Source organism: Monodelphis domestica, chromosome 5 (genome assembly GCF_027887165.1).
Source record: "Monodelphis domestica isolate mMonDom1 chromosome 5, mMonDom1.pri, whole genome shotgun sequence".
Classification (NCBI taxonomy): Eukaryota; Metazoa; Chordata; class Mammalia; order Didelphimorphia; family Didelphidae; genus Monodelphis; species Monodelphis domestica.
Genome location: NC_077231.1, coordinates 59,363,166 through 59,382,531, shown reverse-complemented (window position 1 = coordinate 59,382,531; position 19,366 = coordinate 59,363,166).

Here is a 19,366-nt window from a genome sequence, read left to right as displayed (position 1 = left end):
CTAGTTCTAAATCTCTATTTGTTCTTGAGCAGCCTTATTTACAATCATCAATTTAAATGTTCTAGTCATTGCCTTCGTTGTTTCATTTTTTTTTTCAACAATCTCTAACAGCTATCAACAGAATACAATCTCAATTTCTCAAACTGGCATTCAAGGAATTTCACCATTTGAGACCATTTAGCTTTGTTCTCTGCTATTTTCCATCATGATCCATTGATTCCAGCCAGATGAGATTCTGCATCATCTTGGGAATTTGCTATGTGTAAATATTCCCTTCTCTGTGCCTCATACTGTCCCTTTTATCTAAGATGTCCTGACCATGCTCCAAATCCTGCGTGTTTTGGTTCATACAAATGGCCAACTTTCATTTCTCCCTTCTAAATAAAACATTGGAACTCAAAGGAATTGAATTTGAATCCTGGTTTATGCCGGCCTCTCTCTCTCTCTCTCTCTCTCTCTCTCTCTCTCTCTCTCTCTCTCTCTCTCTCTCTCTCTCTCTCTCTGTCTCTCTCTCTCTCTCCATATCTCTGTCTCTGTCTCCCTGTCTGTCTCTCTGTCTCTCTCTCTCTCTCTCTTTCTGTTTCTCTGATAGGTTATTTCATATAAACTCCTAATACCTTCATTTATATATTTGGAAAACAAAATGGATGTGGGCAAGGATTATAAAGGACAGAAATTCTTGATGTTGGAGGAGCAATGAGAAAATAAATATCCTCGGTGATTTAAGAGTTATGTTCCAAGTTTGACCACTTGGGAAAGAAATCTAGAATTATACAAGAAAAGTCCAAAAATTACTTACAGCCTTTGACCCAGCAATCCCATTTCTAGGAGATAATTGACAGACAAGAAATCTGTGTGAAACTACTCATAATAACACGCTGTAATAGTTCAAAGTTGGAAACAGCATAGGTTCCTCGTGTTTGAGGAGACGGTCAACAAACTGTGGTATGTGAATATCATGGAATTACATCACAAGGAACAAATACAAAGAATTCAAATAAACACAACAAGACCTATGTGAACTGATACAACATTTTTTTAAAAAAAGAAAGAAAAATGTACACAGTGACCCCATCTATATAACAGAAGTCAATGTTAAATGAAATAAGGACATTTCATAACTAAGGGCAACAAAACCCTGATTGACAGCTATAGACCACATTAGTACTTGCTTGCTAAAGTTAAAACAGGGACAGCTAGGTGGTTCAGTGGATAGAGGACATGAGTTCAAATCTGTCCTTAGATACTTCCTAGCTATGTGACCCTGGGCAAGTCACTTAAGCCCATTTGCCTTGAAACATACAATTAAAGCAAATAGATTTATTTTATTTTAATAAATCATTTGCAAGAGGGTAAGGTCACTAATGGCAATCAATTTTTATACTTTTTGGCTCAACCTTTTTTCTGGAAAGATTTTATGCTGATAGTTTATTGATGTGTGTTTATGTCTATTGGCTTTGTCAATATTAAATGAATCAGTTAAAACAAATTAATATACTTAAACTTTAGTCAATGTGAGAGAAGAAAATGAAGGAATTCTTAACCTGGGACTATATGAACTTTTTTTTCTATAGTTTGATAGTTTTTGCGATCTAATTGGTTTCCTTTGTGGTCCTATGTATTTTATTTTGTGCATTTAAAAACATTAATCTGGGGTGGCTACTAGGATAGAGAGCCAGGTGGGAGATCCTGGGTTCAAGTGTGACATCAAACACAGTAGCTATATGACCCTGGACAAGTCACTTAACTCCAATTGCCTAGCCCTTACCTCTCTTTTGCCTTAGAACTGATACTTAGTGTAGATTCTACACAGAAGATAAGGGTTAAAAAAACATAACTGTGAGAAGGGCTACATAGGTTTCCCCAGACTGCCAAAGAGGTACATAAGCAAATAAATAAATAAATAACCTTTGAACTGGATGGTCATTCAAAACCCCTTCTAACTCAAAACTATGATTCACTCCATTGTCTAGTAATTCTCCAAACACTGACTTTAGCATTGAAATACTACAAGGCAGCATATAATAAACAGTTTCATGTATGAGTGCATTGCCAGATCTATTAACAGAAGGTAGAAACCATTCCTTATGCTAATTTTGTATCCTACCTAACACCATTCAGAGCACTAAGGCGCTCAACAAACCCTGAATGAATCAATCAATTACCAAAACCTTTTTCCCAATAGCTTCTTTCAAAGCACCAAGTGGGTATTTCAGTCTAGAGAGACCATTTTCTGATCTTCTCCTTGACCCAGTTGTTAATGCTACTGACAGTAGTTAACAACTGAAGTTACACAATAATATCTATAATACTGCCCTATAAGCATGTCACATTCCTTCAGAAGAATGTAGGCTGCTGGGAACCAAGATGGAGGAGAAGGTTCACTGATTCAACTAATGACTCCCAAATTACTCTACAAAAAACTATGGTATGATGCCTCAAAATGAATTCTAGAGCAGTGTAATACACAAAAATACAGAGTGAGATAATTATTCCACCCAAAACCTAAAAAGATGGCATGAAAGATAAGGTGTACCATGGAAGAAGTGGAGCACAAAGCATCATACTAAGGCAGGTCCCACCATGTCAAGGGGTGTTGGATGTAGCTAAATCAGCAGCAAAGGCTTCCAGAGTTCTCTGCCACAGATGTTAAAGAGGGATTGGACAACTGCTCAGAAGGAGATTACAGGGGTAGTACTTGTGATGGCTCTGGCGAATCTTATTTCATTATCCATATGTAGACACAGGTAACAGTCCCAGGGCATAGTCTCGGGGGAGGAGAAGAAATAGTACACACCAGTGTCTGTGGCCAGAGGGGAGCATGGGTCCCTGGTCAAAGTCCCAAGGGATAAAGGAGGGCTTGTGATTGTTCACAGATCAGAGTCCAAGCTGGGAAAGTATTAAATAAACCCCTCGTTGCAACATACTATCTTGAAAGAACTAAAAACTTATAGATCCCCAGAGGTAACTCTGAAAGCAGCTCCACAAAGAATCTGAAGCTTGGAACATTGTTCTCTTCACCACATATACTGAGTCAACATTAAAAAGGTTATTTTATTTCATTGCTTTTTATTTTTTTATTATTTTTTCAATTTGGAAATGTTTATTTAATTAATTAATGTAGAAGATTTTTCCATGTTTATAAGATTCATGTTCTTTATCTCCCCTCCCCTCACCCCCTCCTGTAGCCGACATGAAATTCTACTGGGTTTTCCATGTGTCCTTGATCAAAACCTATTTCCATATTGTTGATATTTGCACTAGGATGATCATTTACGGTTTACATCCCCAATTATACCTCCCTCGACCCATGTGATCAAGCAGTTGTTTTTCTTCTGTGTTTTTGCTCCCACAGTTCTTCCTCTGAATGTGGATAGTGTTCTTTCTCATAAGTTCCTCAGAATGGTCCTGGATCATTGCATTGCTGCTAGTAGAGAAGTTCATTACATTCAATTGGACCACAATATATCAGTCTCTGTGTTTAATGTTCTCCTGGTTATTCTACTTAGGTTATTTTAAATTAAAAAGAAAAAAGCTAGAAAATGATCAAACAACAACAAATAACCTCAACAAAGGAAGTTATTTTGGTAATAAGGAAGACCAAAACACAAACCCAGAAGACAAAAATGTCAATATTTCTGCATTCAAAGCCTTCAAGAAAAATAGGAATTGCTCTCAAGCACAAAAATAATTCAAATAATTAATAGAATTAGTTTAATTAAATCTAAATGGATTTAAAACCCCAAATAAGAGAGGCAAAAGAAAAATTGGGAAAAGAAATGAAAGTAATACAGGAAAATCATTTTAGAAGTTAATAGTTTGTTAAAGGAAGCACAACAAAATACTGAAGAAATGAACCTCTTCAGAAACAGAATAAATGAACTGGTAAAAGAGGCATAAAAATCCAATGAAAAGAACAACTTCTTTAAAAAAATTGGCCAAGTAGAAAAAGATATACAAAAATGCACTAAATAAAAGAATTTCCTAAAAGATAAAATTGGCCACATGAAAAAAAGAAATCATAAATTCATTAAGGAAAAGAACTCTTTACTAAATAGAACTGACCAAATCAAAGAAAGACTTGCTCAAGAGAACCATATCCTAAAATTTAGATTTGGTCATTTGGAAGCTTATGACACCATGAGACGACAATAGCCAATCCAAATCAAAAAACTGAAAATATAAAATATAAAAGAAAATGTGAAATATCTTATGGGGAAAACAACTAACCTAAAAAATAAATCAAGGAGACACAATTGAAGAAGTACTGGACTACCTGAAAGACATGATCACAAAAGGAGATTGAACATTATCCTTCAATAATTTTTCAAGAAAAACAGTCCTGATGTCCTAGAAGCAGAGGGTAAAATAGAAATATAAAGAATCCACCTATCACCTCCTGAAAGAGATCCCAAAAGAATATCTCCCAGGAATATTATAGGCAAATTCCAAAATTCAGAAATCAAAGAGAAAAAGCAAACAGTCAAAAAGAAACAATTCAGACTTAGAGCCACAGTCAGGATAACACAAAATTTAGCAGCCTCTACATTAAAGTATAGGAAGGCCTGGAATAGGATATTCCAGAGGATAAAGGAGCCAAAACTTCAACCAAAAATCCAGCAAAATTGTGCATAATCCATCAAGGGGGAAAAATAAGTCTTCAATTAAATAGAGGACTTTCAAACATTCCTGATACCAGAGCCAAATAGACTGGACTTTCAAATGCAAGACTCAAGAGAAACAAAAAGGTAAACAAGAAAGAGAAATCAAATGACATTCAGTAAGGCTAAACTACTTGCATCCACATGGGAAAATGATTCTTGTAACTTCTAAGAATCTTATTATTTGGGCAGTTAGAAGGAGCAAATGTAGACAGAGGGCAAGGATGTGAGTTAAATGTGATAAGATGGTATTTAAAAAATTAAATTAAAATAAGGCATGAGAAAGGAATGCATTAGGAGAAGATGAAAGGGAAAAATAGAATGAAGCAAAATTATCTCATATAAGAGAGGCATGAAAAAGCTTTTATAGTGGGAGGGGAGTATATATACCTTACTCTGACTGGAATTGGCTAATAGGGGAAGAACATACACAATAAATAGTGTGTAGAAATCTATCTTACCCTACAGAAAAGTAGGAGAGGAAGGCAATAAGAGAAGAGGGGTAGGGCTTATAGAAAAGTCAGCAAATTGGGGGTTGTGATAGTCAGAAACTTAACAGTGGGGAATAGGATAGACAGTAATACACAGCAATCATAATGCAAAAATTTCTTACATGTCTTTCTAATAAAGGACTCATTTCTTAAATATATAGAGAAATGAGTTGAATGTATAAATACAAGTAATTTCCGAATTGCTAAATGGTCAAAGGGAATAAAAAGACAGTTCCCAAAGTAATTTAAATCCTCCTTAGTCAAGCAAAAAATGTTCTAAATCTCTATTAATGAAGGAAATGAAATTTAAAAAATAACTCTGCTGTACTATCCCAAACTATCAGATAAGCTATTATGACAGAAAAGGAAAATTACAAAACTTGGAGGGGATGTGGGAAAATTGAGACACTAAATGGACTATTACATGTGTCAGGGGAGGAGTTGTGAACTAATCCAACCATTCTGGAGAACAATTTAGACCTATGGCCCAATGGGTTATAAAAAAAGTATATACCCTTTCACCCAGAAATACTATTACCAGGTTTATACTCCAAAGAGATTTTTTAAAAGGTGAGGAATCTATTTGTACAAAAATATTTAAAACAGTTCTTTTTGTGAGAGAAAAAAACTTTAAAAGTGAGGGGAATTCCATCAATTGAGGAATGGCGAAGTGAGTTATAGTATGTGATTGTAATAGAAAATTATTGTGCTGTATGAAAGGTTGAGGAAGAGGATTTCAAAAAAATCTAGAAAGACTTCCACAAACTGAAGCAGAGTGAAGTAAGCAGAAACAGGAGAATGTTGTACACAGTGACAGGAATACTGTACAGCAAACAACTGTGAATAACTTAACTGTTCTCTGCAATACAATGTTCAAAACTATCCCAAAGGACTCATGATAAAAAAAAAATGCTATCTGCTTCCGGAGAAGGAATTGAAGGAGTCTGAATCTAGACCAAAGCAAATTTTTTCACTTTCTTAATTTTTTTTCAAGTTTCTTTCCACAAAAGGATTAATATGGAAAAAATATTTACATGATTGTATATGTAAAATCTATATGAGATTATTTACCAACTCAGGGGGTGGGAGGAGAATATGAGACTCTAAATTCTTTTTTAAATGTTTGAAACTGTTTTTACTTGCAATTGAGGAAAAAATTAAATTAAAAAAAATTTTAAGTGTAGGCTACTTGCAGGTAGGGCTAATTTCATTTTTTGAATTTGTGATACAGCACTACCTGGAACAAAACAGATGCCCAATAAGTTTGTTGAATTTGAATAGACTTGAATTCACACTGCATGCATGAAAATTGTTCTTTGGCTTGTGCAATAATTTTTGATATTGAGCCATTGATGGACATGTTTCATCTTTAATTTGGAGCTCTTACTCCAGAAAAAGACATCTTTCCAACCTAACCCATCCTTATGGTGATAACATTTGATTAGCATTATCCAACTATTCACTCAACAATCATTTGAGTCTACGTGTGTGTAAATGGCATTTTCTGACTTTATTTTTAAGTCTCAGTTGAGGATTTTCTTTTTAATTAGTGAAGAGAAATGAGAAGGGAGGAGCACAAAAAATAGGAAAGAGGAAATCATACTGAAAAGAAACCAAGGTGTCATGCACTTTCCAAAATATGGGTTCTTAGCCTTTGTTTCTGCCTCATGAACTGCCTGTCTGATGAAACTTAGGAACCTAATTTAGAATGTTTTTAAATGAAGGGAAGGGAATAAGCATTTGTATATTACCCTCTTCATGTCGGGCATTATGCTAAGCACTTTCACAAGTATTATCTCAATGGATGTTCCCAATAATCCTAAATATAAGGTACTATCATTAACCTCACTTTACAATTAAAAATCTGAAGCAAACAAAGGATAAATGACTTGCCCAGGATCCCACACCTAGTAAGTGTTTGATGTAGAATTTGAAATCAAGCCTTCCTGATTCCAAGCCCAATACTCTATGCCCTCACTGTGCTATTAGCAGCCTATAAAATAAAATAGAGAGAGAATTGCCAAAGAAATCAATTACAAAGAAGTGAAGTTATCAAAATATAGGTTTTTTTTTAATTTACAGATGCCAAGTTTTAAGAACTGTATTCAGTAGGCATTTATCTTCATTCTATTTCTTCTGCATTCAGTGGCCATGCTATAGTTAACATTTCCTGCGGGGGACACTTCAGTTCATTCCATCCATGTGGAGATGGGTGCCTCATAACTTAGTGACACTTCCCACTCCATACACCCTGCATGGTATTTTCAAACATTCATAATTTCTCTCCTGCTAAGCCACTTGTTTAGAAAGAGCTCATCCTGAACACTTTGTGCTGTCACGAGCCAGAAACAATTTTGGGCTCTCATAATCCAGAGACGATTTTCTTCAGTCATCCTTGTGAACAAAAACATAACCAAATTTTTTGCATGGAGGGGAAAATGATTTTCGTTTTCTCCCCCTTCAAAATGAGGCTAAAGGGAATTTCCTTACACTTTCCAAAAGACTCACTTTGGGCCAGAAACCAATCATCCAGCAAGGGAGAAGTCAGGAGCCCTGTGTGCAGCAGCCTTCTCCTAGCTTACAGCCTAGTGAACATCAGCCATCTGTCAGCAGCTCTGCTGGTAGCCATGTAGAAAGGGAACAAAAAGATGAAAACTCAAGCCATGTGATCGCAAAGGAAATAACTGGGAAAATGGTAAAGCAGAATAGTTGTGGGTAAGAAGAGAGACATTGGCAAAACTCAAAATCTTGTTTTTATTTCAGTTTTGTCACTATTAGATCATATGAGGGAAAGGCATTTGCTAAAGAAAGGAAAATTGTTCTCTCTTATTTGCAGATGCTGAGAGAAAGTGATCTATATCTGGCAAGATTATATCATGGAGAAAACTTATTACTCTAAACTTCCCCCTGGGATTCAAGGGACCAACGGAGTTCAAAACTAGCAATGTTTTCCTAGAATAATAAGAAAAATTCACACTCATGTGGTGATTTGAAGGTCACAACAACTCCATGAAGTAGATACTACAATTGTTTCACCTTTTTTATAGATGGGGAAACTGAGGCTTAGAGGGCTTGAGGGACTCATCTTGGGGTCACAGCTAGGAAGTATTGGAGTTGTTTTGTTTCATTTTGCTTTTAAACTATTACCTTCTATCCTTTTATCAATTCTAAGGCAAAAGAGTGGCAATTGCTAGGTAATTGGAGTTAAGCAACATGTCCAGGGTCACACAGCTAGAAAGTATCTGAGATCAGATTTGAACCCAGGTTCCCCCGACTCCAGGTCTGATTTTCTATCCATTATGCTACTTAGCTGTCCCAAAGTATAATAGACGATAGTCAACAAACTTTAAGTGACCCCACTGACCATGAGACTTATAATAACCAGTCTAGGATTTGTCCAGTTGGATACCAAGAGTTTTGAGAAGGTTGTGACTTAACTTTGTCATGCTGATGAAGGAAATGATATGCACTAGAAGATGGTCTATTACCATTTTCTTGCTAATGTGGCTCTAAAACAAATCCTTTTTGTGTTCCTTTTAATAAATTCACTCTACTTAAATCCTCATTGTTATCCTGATGCTCTCAGGGGAACTGAGACTCCCTAGAAGAGAGTTGGAAAGCTGGAAATAAACCAAATTCATATGTTCTCATGATTTCTCAGGGCTGGGACAAAATGATCCACAGGGTTATTAGGGGGAGCCCTCTTTCATCAGGTTTGTATGAGCCCAGAGTCATAGATTCACACAGGCTGAAAGAGCATTGGCTTAAAAGGAACCAGAGAAAGTTAGTTTTAACTCTAATACCTATTAGCCAAGGCAAGTCACTCAGCGTCTTTTGTTTTTAGTTCTTTAAAATAGTAATTGCATTACCCACCTTGTGAGGCAGTATGGTTTAGCAGATAGAGTGTCTCAAAATTAGAAAGACCTGGGTTCAAGTTCCACCTCTAATACATACTAGCAGGGTGACATTGGTCAAATCATTTCACCTCAAAGTGCTGTGATAAATTCTCTAAGACTCATCAATTGCAGACAAGGATGCATTAATTAGTAGAAGAAGATTCTTTACCTTGGAGTTCCCTATATACCAATTAGAGTCAATGGACAATGCTTGTACTCAGCTGATACCCTAATGATGTCAAAAGAAAACAAGGAGGGATGTCAGCAAACTGGGCGGATACAAACATAAAAACATGAAATTAATGATCCACTCCTTAGTTCTCTCTCCTTCACTGGTTTTGTGTCACACCCTCCATGGACCCTTCCATTGCTCTTTAGGTGATGCTTATATTCAATCCTACAGAAACTGTTGTATTCTAAGACTCACAACTCTATATGTCTATCATTAAATAAATTAGTTGATGTGCTACTTTTATTCACATTTATTGAGGAATTCACTACCATTAAAAATATCTTACCATTTAAAGAAATAATATTAAAAAGAAAATGCTATTAAATCTTTTAATGATTCTTGTTCTTTTTCATTAAACTGGGATTCCCTATATAGCCAAAGCTGGAAGTCCAGTAGCCACTCATGGCCCCAATCCCACTGCTGACTGACTCAGAAGCTTTGACCTGCTCTACTTCTTTTTTGTTGCCATTTTTAAAATCTAACATGATATATAATAATAATATAATACATATGATTTGTTATAAATATATAAAAATTAGAATAAATATACACAAGAAACAGATTCTCACATTAGCTATGTCCAAAAAATCTACATTATGTGCCTTTCTCCCCCTAATTCCTCCCCCTTTCCCATGAAGGGAAGTATTATGATATTGATCATACATATATTATTACAAAATACATATTTCTCTGTCATGTTGTAAGACAAGACACAATACTGCTGACACTAGAGAAAAATTCCTGAAAGAAATAAAAAGAAGAATGGCATATTTCATTCTGCATTCAGACTCTGTCTGTTCCTTCTACAGCACTGGATATCCTTCTCATCATTAGTCCCTTGGAATGGTCCTGGAACCCTGCCTTATTTTTTTTTAATTTTATGTAAAAAGATGATTTAGAATATTTTACCATGGTTACAAGATTCATGTTCTTTCCCTCCCCTTCAGGCCCCCCCCCACCCATATCTGATGCACAATTCCACTGGGTTTAATATGTGTCATTGATCAAGACCTATTTCCATATACATTGATATTTGCTATAGAGTGATCATTTAGAGTCTACATCCCCAGTCATATCCCATCGACCTATATGATCAAGCAGTTGTTCTTCTGTGTTTCTACTCCCACAGTTCTTCCTCTGGATGTGGATAGTGTTCTTACTCATAAGTCCCTCAGAATAATTCTGGATCATTGCACTGCTGCTAGTAGAGAAGTCCATTACATTTGATTGTACCACAGTTTATCAGTCTCTGTGTACAATGTTCTCCTGGTGTTCTGCTCCTTTTGCTCGGCATCAGTTCCTGGAAGTCATTCCAGTTCACATGGGATTCCTCCACTTTATTATTCCTTTGAGCACAGTAGTATTCCATCACCAACATATACCACAATTTGCTCAGCCATTCCCCAATTGAAGGGCATCCCCTCATTTTCCAGTTTTTTTCCACCACAAAGAGCGCAGCTATGAATATTCTTACACAAGTCTTTTTCCTTATTATCTCTTTGGGTACAACCCCGGCAGTGCTATGGATGGATCAAAGGGCAGAGAGTCTTTTAGTGACCTTTGGGCACATAGTTAAGTGATTCACAATTGATCATAATACACTATTGTTGTTAATGTGTATAATGTTCTCCTGGTACTGCTTATTTCACTTTGCATCACTTCATATAAGTCTTTACAGGATTTTTTATAATATCTTGTTTGTCATTTCTTATGGCACAATAGTATTCCATTACAATCATATAATACAACTTGTTCAACCATTCCTATTGATTACTTCTAACTTTGACTTGTTTAGACTCTCTCTAGGCAGTCTGGTGATCCTCTGCTCCCAGAGGCTGATAATGGTACTGAAATTAGAGAGAGAACCCAATAGACTCAATTTTACTGCAGCTCAGAACTCGTTAAGATCAAACAATCTAGCCTCAGCATCCCCAGTGGCAAGGTCTATAGGCATGTGCCACACACCTGGCCTAATGATCTATTTGCTTTATCTCCTGAAGCATAGTGTAAGTTAAGCCCTCTAAATAAAACTTTTACTTTAAGTAATCAAATATCTGTCTCTTGGTCTAAGTGGGTCCTGGATTTCTTATTCTCTCAATCATCTTTACAATGCATGCCTTCTTATATTCCTGGTCTTATTTCACAACATAAATGGTAGAGCTATAACCCTACCCCCACAACAACCCCAGAATTTGTGTTATGAAGTATCAAGGTATTTGGAGCTTACTTTGAAAAGACAAGATCTTACAATCTCTCAGTTCAGGATACAGCATTAGAAAGAAAAAAATCAAGTCCAAGACATAATTCCCACAATTGCATTCTAAATTCAAAGAAAATATGTTGCCAACACATTTCACTTCATAAGCTTTTGATAATTCCCTTTCTGAGCAAAAGAATTGAAGCATCTTTGCCATCCACCAAAAGCAATTAAAGAAGGAAGATAAACTGTAACTGTAAACTACTTCATGAAGCTATAATTGCCTAATTAAATCTATCTTAAGGAATTAATATAATTCTCATAGCCTAATGGAAAAGAGTACTCTTCAATAGCTCAGGAAGCAGCTGAGAGCTGAGCTCTAATCCAGGTACTTTGAGGTATCATCACTGATAGCATTTAAATCCTCTGTTGGCTAAAGAAATAAGAGAAAATGTTTGTTTCATTTGGTTGCTGGACAACAGTCCTAGTTTTGATTCTGTTTCCAGCCATTTTTAAAACACTGACAAGATTTTGAGAACAAAACAGTATCGTCCTTCACCCAACTTAATAACAAAGGATTCGAGAATGATTTGTCTTGATGGAGTCGCTATAACTTACACATAGTTTGTTAACTGTTTTCCATAATTCTTATTTCAAGGCACTAGGGAAAAACCTTTTGCTCTCCTAATGATTTATACCTAAACTGTACATAAAACTATAATTCTGTCATAGGTTCAAGAACTAACAGAGACTTCAAAGTCATGAAACTTGTCACTTTCTCTTTAATACACAGAATCATGGAATAATATAGTTTAGAATTAAAAGGAAACTTTGAGGTCATGAAGTGAAATTCGTTCATTTTACAGAGGGTTAAGCTTAGGACAGGCAAGCACCATAACTTGGTGGAAAGAGGTCTGTAGCCTCATTTTACATTGCTCTCCTTCCACTTTGTCAGATACAGACAAATTAATTTTCTGTTTCACAAAAGCAAAATGTCATCTCACATATCAATACTTTTGAAACTGTTGTCCCCCACTCTTAGAATACTCAGTACTTCTGCTCATAAAATCCCTCTGTTCCTTAAAGAGGAAGTTCGGGACTTCTGGGTAAACATGGCTGCAGTTAAGACACAGGAATCGACCTCTCCACAGAGCCTACCAATACAGACTACCTCAAAAGGCCAAAAAAAAAATTAATTCATATGAATGAAGGGACTCCACAGTAGGGCTCAGCATTGAAGGTACGTGGGATTTGAGCATTTCTACATTATAAGGAGGTGAAATCGCTTTCACCAAAACATGAGCTGATCTACCCTCCCCCACCTATGGAGCTTGGGCACTAGACTCAGAGTCAGTATGTGCTAGAATCAGTGAGTGAGCAAGGGGCACCTCTAGGTCCTTGGCGGCTTAGTAAGACCACCAAAGGCCTACCCCTGAGAGCATAGACTTGAGACCCCAATAGGCAGAAGAACACAGACCTCGGGAGAGGAGATAACACAAAGAATGGCTGCAAACAGTAGAAGCTCCAGAGGCTCAAGAGGTGAACTCAGGCAAAAACCATGCTCCTTAGCTCCATACACAGAGAGCCTGCCCTCCATACTCAGACTTCTGACTAGAAATGGAAGGAAAAACCACCATAGTGATGGCAAAAAAAAAAAAGCCCAGTAAAAACAACTTCCCAAAACCAAGAAAAACAAGAAGAAGGCATTGACCCTGAATAATTTTTATGGAGGAAAAATCCAGACTATAGAAGAAATAGCGAAAGAGGACACACAAATAAATGCATCCAAACCTCCTGAAAAAATGGAAATTGGTCATAAGCTCTTGAGGAATTTAAATCAGAGCTTATCAAAAAGATGGAAAAATATTGGCAAGAAAAGTAAAAAATGGTTCAAAAATAAAATAACAATTCAAAAAACAGGAACTCTGAATTGGAGAAAGAAGCTCAGAAATCAAAAGAAATGATAGATAAATTAGAGACCAAAATTAAACACCTGGAGGCCATTAAAAGCAGGATAGACCAAACCAAAAAGGAAAATCAAAAGATTATAGGAGAAAAATCAAAAGATTATAGTGGAAAACCAGTCTTTAAAGACCAGAATAAGGCAATTAGAAGTCAATGATCTCACAAAACAGCAAGAATATATGAAGCAAAATTAAAAGATTGACAAAATAAAAGAAAGCATGAAATATCTCATTAAGAAGATGACTGACCAAGAAAACAGGTCTAGAAAAGACAACTTGAGAATCATTGCTCTACCTGAAAACCCAGAAATAAACAGAAACCTTGACATCTTACTACAAGAAATTATCCAAGAAAAGTGCCCTTATGTTCTTGAACAAGAGAGCAAAATAGACATTGAAAGATATAGAGACCCAAATGGGAGGTATAGCAACCCCCCACATGAGTCCTATAACATCCATCTGTGGGAATAACCTGAGGTGGAAAGAGGGGGCTAAGGAAATGGGAGAATAATAATGACTCAAAGACAAAAGCAGAAACACATGGGGAGTAACACGAACTCCAAGGAAATAAGAGGATTAAGAGAATAAGTGGGGAGAATCAACCCCTTGATACTCCTATAGACAATAGAGTCTTAGCATCAATAGGAAGCTTCGGGGTGACAGCAGTGCTAGAAAAGTGGGGAGTCAACTCCTTGGTGCCAAGGCACTGGGGTGACAGGGTCGCTAAGAAAGGTGGGAGTCAACTCCTTGGTGCCTCCTATCGAAATAGGAGGCACTGGGGTCTCTAGGAAAGAGATACAGAGAAGCAAGAGTGGTAAGAGGAGAGGAGGGTAAGGGAGAGAGCGAGAGAGGCAGTGAAGGGCGAGAGCAAGTAAGTGCAAGTAAGAGAGGGGTTAGAAAGAAAGGAGTTTGAAAGAGAGTTCTTAGGAGAATGCAAGAGGGAGTTTCACGCTAGATCCCAGTATTTATTTAAGGTTTTAGGAACATATAGGTAACATGACATGGTATTGACATTGGTCCAATTGACCACTACGACATCAAAGAGGTGGGGATTAAGTTAACCCCATGGTTTGCAAATGTGTGTAGTCCAAGCCAGCAACGCCCTGATTCAAACTGCACTATGTAAATGACTTTACTCCCAGCAGAGGCAGCATGGTCCTGAGGCAAGGTGGCCAAGTCAGGACCCAGCCCATGAATTTGCCTGTCCTTTGCTAGTGCCTAAGACTGTCCCTTTAAAATCAAGAGTTCTGACCATGTATCTGGTAGTACAATATCAATACATCAATCATACTTCCCAGATGCCAATATTCCTGGTATGTTACAAAAGAGTTCATAAAACACCCTCTACACTAAATTCTCAAAAGACAATCCCCAGGAATGTAATTGCCAAATTTAAGAGCTTCCAAGCTAAGGGAAAAAATTTACAAGAAGCCAAAAAGAAACAATTCAGATATCAAGGAGAACCAATCAGGATCACAAAAGATCTGGCAGTTTCCACACTAAAGGCTTGGAACATGATATTCAGATAGGCAAGAGAATTGGGTCTTCAAAGAAGGACCACCTACCCAGAAAAAATGACTATAAACTTCCAGAGGAAAGTATGGAAATTCAACAAAATAGAAGATTTCCAAGTATTTGTAAAGAAAAGACCAGAACTAAGTGAAAAGTTTGATATCCAAACACAAAAATCAAGAGAAACATGAAAAGGTAAATAAGAAAGAGAGAGGAAAGGGAAGAAAATGTTTTTCATTTGCATTTTCTTCTTTAAGGGCTTCAATAAGATCAAATTGTTTATATTAATGTATAGGAAAATGTTATTTGTAACTCTCAAAAATTATATTCAATATTATGGTAATTAGAAGAATCTTTCATAGGTAAAGATTAGGGTAATAAATGGCCTAAGAAGATATGTAAAAAAAGAAAAAAGGAAGGGGATAGAAGATGGCATCAAGAGAAACTTGAAGGAATAAGATAAATAGAATAATTGATATCACACAAAGAGGTGCATGGGAAGGAGAGGGGAAGAATACTATTATAAGGAGAGGAAGAGAGTGTTAATAGGGAATATTTAAACTTTATTCTCAGTGAAATCAATTCTGAGAGAAAAGAGCACCTAGATTCATTGGGGTTATCAAATTCTATCTTACCCTACAGGGAAAGTGAGAAGGGAAAAACTAAGGGGGAGAGTGGCCTGGGTAATACAAAAAAAAAAGAAGGAAAGAAAGGGGAGGGAACTTAATAGACACTAAAAAAAAAAGAAGTGAACAAAAAAGGAAGGGGTAGAAAGGGAACTATAATAAGGGTAGGGATTAGGGAGACTAACTAAAAGCAAACCACTGGTCTGAAAAGATAAAGCAAATGAAGAAAGGGTAGAACTAGGAGAGTATATCAAAATGTTGGAGAATAGAGAGGCGGTTATCATAACTCTGAAAGTGAATGAAATAAACTCAACCATAAAACAAAATCAAATAGCAAAGTGGATTAGAAACCAAAATCCTACCATATTTCATCTACAAGAAACACACATGAGGCAGATAGATACACAAAAAATAAGGGTCAAAGGCTAGAGCAAGGTCTATTGGGCCTCAAATGAGAAAAATAAGGCAGGAGTTGCAATCATGATATCTGACAAAACCAAAGTAAAAACAGATCTGATCAAAAGAGATAGGGAAGGCAATTACATCCTGATAAAAGGCAGTATAGACAATAAGGAAATATCAGTAATCAACATATATGCACAAAATAGGCTATCATCCAAATTTCTAAAGGAGAAACTACTGGATTTGAAGGAGGAAATAGATAGTAAAACTATACTGGTGGGAGACCTGAACCTTCCTCTATCAGAACTAGATAAATCAAATCAAAAAATAAATAAGAAAGAGGTAAGAAAAGTAAATGAAATCTTGGAAAAATTAGAGTTAATCCATATGCGGAGAAAAATAAATAGGGACAAAAAGGAATACACTTTCTTTTCAGCAGCACCTGGTACACTCACAAAGACTGACCATGTCCTGGGGTACAAAAACATGGTAAACAAGTGCAAAAAAAGCAGAAATAATAAAGGAAACCTTTTAAGAACATGATGTAATACACACCCTACACCAAGATAAATTCATAATGGGTGAATGACTTGAACATGAAGAAGGAAACTATAAATAAATTAGGTGAACACAGAATAGTATACATGTCAGACCTTTGGGAAGGGAAAGATTTTAAAACCAAGCAAGACTTAGAAAGTCACAAAATGTAAAATAAATAATTTTGACTACATCAAATTAAAAAGTTTTTGTACAAACAAAACCAATGTAACTAAAATCAGAAGGGTAGCAACAAATTGGGAAACTATCTTCATAAAAACCTCTGACAAAGGTTTAATTTCTCAAATTTACAAAGAGCTAAATCAATTGTACAAAAAAATCAAGCCATTCTCCAATTGATAAATGGGCAAGGGACATAAACAGGCAGTTCTCAGCCAAAGAAATCAAAACTATTAATAAGCACATGAAAAAGTGTTCTACATCTCTTATAATCAGAGAGATGCAAATCAAAATAACTCTGAGGTATCACCTCACACCTAGCAGATTGGCTAACATGACAGCTATGGAAAGTAATGAATGCTGGAGGGGATGTGGCAAAGTAGGGACACTAATTCATTGCTGGTGGAGTTTTGAATTGATCCAACCATTCGGGAGGGCAATTTGGAACTATGCAGAAAGGGCGATAAAAGACTGTCTGCCTTTTGATCCAGCCATAGCACTGCTGGGTTTGTACCCCAAAGAGATAAAAAGGAAAAAGACTTGTACAGGAATATTCATAGCAGCGCTCTTTGTGGTTGCCAAAAATTTTAAACTGAGGGGATGCCCTTCAATTGGGGAATGGCTGAACAAATTGTGGTATATGTTGATGATGGAATACTATTGTGCTAAAAGGAATAATAAAGTGGAGGAATACCATGGAGACTGGAGCAACCTCCAGGAAGTGATGCAGAGCAAAAGGAGAAGAACCAGGAAAACATTGTACACAGAGACTGATACATTGTGGTATAATCGAGCATAATGGACTTCTCCATTAGTGTCAATGCAATGTCCCTGAACAATCTGCAGGGATCTAAAAAACACTATCCACAAGCAGAGGATAAACTGTGGGAGTAAAAACACCGATGAAAAGCAACTGCTTGACTACAGGGGTGGAGGGGATATGACTGAGGAGAGACTCTAAATGAACACTCTAATGCAAATACCAACAACATGGAAATGAGTTTGAATCAAGAACACATGTGATACCCAGTGGAATCGCGCATCGGCTATGGGAGAAGTGCTGGGGGGAGGGGGGGAGGGAAGAAAAGAAAATGATCTTTGTTTCCAATGAATAATGTTTGGAAATGACCAAATAAAATAATGTTAAGAAAAAGAACATGATTTAATAAAAATAATAATTAGTAAGGGTACATGGAGAGGCAAATCAAAAATTAATTGGAAATTAAATAATATAATTCTCCAAAACCAGTTAAAGAACAAATCATAGAAACAATTAATAATTTCATTGAAGAAAATTATAATGATGAGACATCCTTTCAATGCAGTCAAATGCAGTACTCAGAGGGAAATGTAAATCCTTAAGTTCATATATTAACAAATTAAGGAGGACAGAGGTCAAAGAAATTGGACATGCAAATCAAAAAACTTGAAAGGGAACAAATTAAAAATCCCCAGATGAAAACTAAATTAGAGATCCTAAAAATTAAAGTAGCAATTAATATAATCAAAAATGAAAGAACTATTGATTTAATAAATAAGACTAGAAGCTGATACTTTGAAAAAACAAATAAAATAGACAAAGTACTGGTCAATCTAATTTAAAAAAAAAGGAAAGAAGAAAACCAAACTAACAGTATCCAAGATGAAAAGGGAGATCTCACCTCTAATGAAGAGGAAAATAAGGCAATCATTAAAAATTATTTTGCCCAATTATGTGGCAATAAATATGGCAATCTAGGTTATATGGATGAATATTTACAAAAATATAAATTGCCTAGATTAAAAGAAGTAGAATACTTAAATAACCTCATATCAGAAAAAGAAATTGAACAAGCCATCAAAGAACTCCCTAAGAAAAAGTCCCCAGGGCCTGATGGATTCACAAGTGAATTTTAGCAAACTTTGAAAGAACAATTAATCCCAATATTATACAAACTATTTGACAAAATAAGCAAAGGAGTTCTACCAAATTCCTTTTATGACACAAACATGGTACTGATTCCAAAGCCAGGCAGGTCAAAAACAGAGAAAGAAAACTATAGACCAATCTCCTTAATGAACATAGATGCAAAAATTTTAAATAGAATACTAGCAAAAATACTCCAGCAAGGAATCATGAGGGTTATTCATTATGATCAGGTGGGATTTATACCAGGAATGAAAGGATTGGTTAATATTAGGAAAACCAACCAAATAATTGACCATATCAACAAGCAAAAAATCACATAATTATATCAATAAATGCAGAAAAAGCCTTTGAAAAAATACAACACCCATTCCTATTGAAAGCACTAGAAAGCAAAGGAATAGAAGGAGCTTTCCTAAAAATAATAAACATTATATATCTAAAACCATCAGCAAACATCATCTGCAATGGGGATAAACTAGAAGCCTTCCCAATAAGATCAGGAGTGAAACAAGGATGCCCATTATCACCTCTGTTATTTAAATTGTACAAGAAACACTAGCAGTAGCAATTACAGAAGAAAAAGAAATTGAAGCTATCAAAATAGGTAATAAGGACACCAAGCTATCACTCTTTGCAGATGATATGATAGTCTACTTAAAGAATCCTAAAGAATCCACCAAAAAGCTAGTGGAAATAATCAACAACTTCAGCAAAGTTGCAGGTTACAAAATAAACCCACATAAATCATCAGCTTTTCTA